Raw genomic sequence first — 5370 nt, forward strand, 5'->3', positions numbered from 1 at the left:
TATTGTGATTGCTGCTTTTTCCAGGATGTTTACCCAGGCTTTTTGAAGAATAATTGCATCATTTTGATTTTGGCCCTTAATGTAATGCATCTGGTATGAAAAGGTTACTGAAAGGCCTCTGATGTTTTGAGCAAGTTCCGTGGTTAAATAATAGTTCTGCAACTGAACATGCACATGTGCATAAGTACACACACGCATGCAGAGATAAGCACACACAGGTTGCTCTGCCTGGTTGCCTCACTGAAATCTGTGCTGTATCCATGCATGCTTTTCAGACAGCCTGATCAGGTCCCCAAGAGGTGAAAGTCAACTGGCAATCAGAACAACTTTTAGATAATGTTGACATACCAGTGGATTGCATGTGCATTTACTTAACCTCTGGGGCTGAAGCTTGATGACAAACAGCCTATAGAATATGCTGCAAACTTTCATCTTCTGATCATTTATTCATGATTTTTTTAATGTTTAACTTTCATGAGGATTAGAATTAAATTAGTGATGTTTTTTTTTCTGAATACTATTAATGCCTTCCCTTGCATTAACATTTATAACCATAGTGACTGATTATACCTCTTCAAAGGATAATTGGGTCAGCAGGGATATGGTAAAGACCAAGTTTTGTTACTGTTGACTTCAATTTTTTTATTACAAGAAATAAAATTTAGTAAGAAATAGAATGGTATAAAGTTGTATTTCCAAAGCAGACACAAGACTCTGGAACAGGAGGATTGTAAAGGTACCATTATGTGGTCTATTTCTGCCTCCTGCCACATGTATCAGGCTGTATTAGAGCATTTTTCCTCTGCTTTTTATTCCACATTGTGAAAAACAGGAAACAAAGATAATTTAAATTTTGAACATGCTTCTTTTTGCTTTATTTGATTTGGAATTAATAAATTCTTTGCCTGGGATGGCTTCTGTAATTTTGTGGATTGATGACCAGAAAGCCGTGTGTCTTGAAAAGTAGTTAATGATCTTTTCAGCGGCCCTGGCATGACTCATGGTACCTGTAGCTCTTTTTATGAGTATAGGCCTTTGTGGAAGCTGGTTTGGTACTATGTCTCCAAGATCCAGAAGAGAATACAGATGGAAACATAGAGTTCCATTTTTGCTTATCTTTTCAAATTAGTTTAACACCTTGTTTGACTTATTTAGATATCCTTGCTGCATTTTGTTATTGCTGGGTAAAAAGATGCTATTTGGAAGAAAGAAGCGTTTTTCCAGTTATGTGTTTAGAAATAATTATTTACAGCTTTATTAGAAATATTGTCAGTTGGACTAATGTAATCAATGCATTATATCTTATAAGGTCTTAAGAAACAGTGTCATTCATTACCGTATATGTCATAGCAAGTCAGAAAAAGCATTGGTTTTGGTCACATAACTGCATTTTTTGAGGAGGTATCTTCCCTTAAAGCTTTTAACTTTGTAGAGTTAGAAATTCTTCACTTAGAGCTGCTCTTTCTCATTATTTTTGATGAAGACAAGGCAGTTTTGGGGAGGAATGCCCTAATAAATTCTTTACTCAGTGTAGGACTTAACTATTCCCTTCCATTTCTCTGTAAAAAGAACAAAGGGAGCTGAGTTAATTTAAGTGACTTAATTATACACACAAGGTCACAATCGCCATCCTTAAATATCACTTCTGGCTCTTCCCCTGTGCTTTATTTGTGTGTAGAAATTTGATTATAATGTTGCATCTGCAGTATTCATCTGTTTCTGTGTTACAACAATATCTTCAGTGCTTCAGCACTTCGGTGTGAAATTACCTTTATCTGTTTTTAAACTGATTTGAAGTTGTATTACTTAAGCATTTGAGAAAATCCTACTGCTTTCTGGATATTATCATGTTTCACCTGCAAATCTCCAAGATAAAAAACACACAAAACCAACCCAAAAACCCCAACAAAAAAACCAAAAAAAGTTGGCTGCTTTGCACTGTCCTTAAATATATCTGTGATACTCACAGATTGCCTGCAAAGGAAGTCTGAACTGATTTCAGTTTTTTCACTCCTTTCTGTGTTTTACGTTTAATCTTACTGTATTTTACTCTAAGGATTGCTGGGGGTTTTTTTCCTGTCTTAGGTGCCAAGAGTGCTGAGCAGAGGCAAAGCTTGAACATTGATTTATACCACCAAGTTCTAATGCTATATTTCCCTGTTATTAGGCAGTATTTGTTCTTTAGTTCTTGGTTAGGTTTTCTTAAGCCACCCCAGTTTTCCCCTTGTCAGAGGAAGAATATCAGTTGTAAATACCCAGAAATGTTTTTCCATTGCTACTCCAAGTTATGCTTTCTTTTGTGTTTTCTTTCACATTTTGTTGTTCTGAGGCCATCCTTGTGGCTGACTTGGCATGGAGAAACAACAGGGGTTCAGCTGAATCTTCCTGGCTGACAAATACCCTCTGTTTTATTTTGTCATCAGCCTGTGATATACACCCCCACACCATGTTAAAAATCAGGTCAGGTATAAAGGCAGGGCTTGAGTTCTTTTTTCTGGGAAGTAAACTTTGCCCGGTATTCATGTCACACTCATCTCAGTGATCTTTTTCATTATCCCATTTGATGTTTCATCAAAGCTCTTTCCTCCTTTGTTGGAGCACTGTATGTTATTGCTTGAAGTGAAGGCTTCATTTTTAAAAAAATGAATGGATTCATTTTTAGAATTTATCCTTTTTAATCTGAGCAAAGTGAAGTACAAATAATCCTTTGCTTTGTTGACTAATACTCTTGCAGCTAAGCAGCAGAGAAAGGAGGAGGTGAACTTTTCACACTACCATCTGTAACCAGCTGGTTCTGCCATTCAATTTTTAGTTTGCTTGAGGCAAATAACTGTATCCTGTATTACAGCATGCAAGAGATCTAATTTTTTCCTTGCAGTCAGTTATCAGCGGTTCATTGGAAAGGTCATCTTTTGTTGTATCACTTGTTACAGGAGATGTAAAATTTCCTAGAGATGATTTTTGATAGATGCAATCATTCCATTAGAGTTAAATTTGTGAAAATAGTAGACAGATGTACAGCTACAGGTAAACTATATGTAAATCTGGGATGATCTTTTCTTGTAGTAGCAGAATTTCATTGTACAAAGACTTCCAAACCTGAAGAAGTGTGTGGGCTGTAATGTGCAGTGGAAGTACTGTTTGTGCCCACCTGAGGGTGGTTGACCACAGTAGCTGGAAATGTTCGTGAGGGAAAGGGAGTGCAGCTGAAGAGTAACAGAGGAGATTTGGGAATCAGACTGTTTCCAGCTCCTGCATACTTGTGACACGATCCTGAATTATGCTGGGCTGCTTTTAAATTGATCTTAAGTAGTTACAGTACTTACTAGATACGCTCTTTTTCCTTTGAGTGGCCTCCTGGTTGAGGAAACAAGCTGGTATTGGGATGAATAAACCAGAAAACCAACACGTTGCAGCAATTTTGATAGCTTTTGAAAACACAGCACGGCTCTGCCTGGACTGGTTTGACAGTGTGGGTTCCTACAGTGGTCCAAAGACTGGAAGCTGTGCAGGCTGATGGCTTTTCACTAAGAAAGGAGCATGTGAAACACTGCTTAAGTGACCTCTTCGCATGTAATAGCAACCTAGTCGTGCTAATGACAGGTAAAGCTGAATAGACTGGCTGACTAGCTTTTTCAACAGCTTCAGTCACCTGGGCTGAAAATTTCTGTGCTGGGCTTTTGTCTATCAGGGAGCAGTACTGCCAACATTCAGCTGGCTGTATTTGTGTCCTTGTCATGAAAGCTTCCCGCAAAAACTGGTGATCACGTTTTCTTAACTCTCTTTCAAAGAGCTTCTGCATCTGCATCACCTCATTTCTTGCTTGTCACAGACTCACTCATGTAATTTCCTATATTCCTCTGTGCTTTTTTCCCTACTGTACCCATCCACAGTGATGCAGGGCCCAATTCTCATTTCTCTGTACCAATATTCAAAGGAAGAGACTGCAGTATATTGCTGGCACACCTACGGAAGCTAGGACCTGTGTATACAACATGGAGTTAATCCAGATGTGTCCGGGTTGGAAGAAATTTGTTTCTTTTCACCATCCTATATCTCATGGTTGGTCAGGTGTCAATATTCTGTGAGAGCTGGCTCTGAACATTTGCAAGAAGCTGAGCGGTGGCAATGTTACACCCAGTTCTCCCCACCAGGTTTCTGTTTCAAACCATTATTAAATCCTTAAGATAATGTATGCTATTGGTCATACAAATGTCTAATTCTTTTTTAAGGCCTCCTCATCTCTTGATATCAAGGCTATGATACGACAGTTAAGCAGTCTGTCAATGCAGTATGTTTGTTTCCTCTTACTGGTTTAGATTTGCTGTCTCATAGTTCCACTGGAGATACCAATGATCATGTATAATGACAGCAAATAGGAATGCTTGACCTACAGGTAACACCCTGCAGTTTAGTGGTATATATTTTGTATTGTCTGGTTTATCTTCTTTTGCAAATGTTCCAGTAATTTCTGTGAGTGGACACTTTTCCAGGGCCTCTCATTTTTTACGTGTCTGTGCGCCTTGAAATGGGTAAGCCAATGGCTCAAAGTACTTGCATAAAGAAACTCACTCGGCGGGTGCAGTTTTACTTGTGCTATGACCTGCCAATTAAAAAAAATAAAACCAAAAAACAACCTCCCCAATCAAAATCCTGCCCCCCCCCCCCAAAAAAAAAAAACCCCAACCCAACCCCACCAAAACCCCCACAACCAACAAACCAAAATGCAACCAAAAATATCTAAAACCCCAAAATACCCAACAATGGTAAAAATGAGTTTTGGAAATGGAATAGCAAGGAAAACCAATTACTTATGCAGCAGTTAGTCATCTCTGTTGAAGAATGTATCACACAAAAGTAAAGCTGGCAGCAGGAGAGCTCCTGCAGGCATGGTCTTAACAAATTGCTATGGATCTGATTTGGCTATTTATTATCTTTAATCCTAGTGGTCTACCAGGAAGGAAGGAACATAATTACTAATGACAGATTTTAGTTAAAGTTAATTTATTGGTGGTGGAACTAATTGTGTGTTCCAGGTGTTCATCAGTTTAGCAAGACAACATTTAACTATCAAATGTTCCAATTACAGTGTGGTTAATTAAACATGATTAAACTGTTGGGTTTACAAACACGCAACTAATTATATATAATTACACTTGTAGTGGGTTTATGGTATGCATCATGCAAGATCTATGTGATTTTTAAAAATTGCTTCTGGTAAGAGACTACCTTACACTTGTAGGTTAGTATATAGGTTTTGACAGCTTGCTGTTTTTTTAAGCCAGAAATCTACTGTGGAAAAGTTGTAGTGCAATAGTGAACTTAACAGATCAGTTAATAACTGTAAAAAAGGGGTGGTGGTGGTGGGGA

This window comes from Falco punctatus, assembly GCF_963210335.1.
Source record: "Falco punctatus genome assembly, chromosome: 9".
Lineage (NCBI taxonomy): Eukaryota > Metazoa > Chordata > Aves > Falconiformes > Falconidae > Falco > Falco punctatus.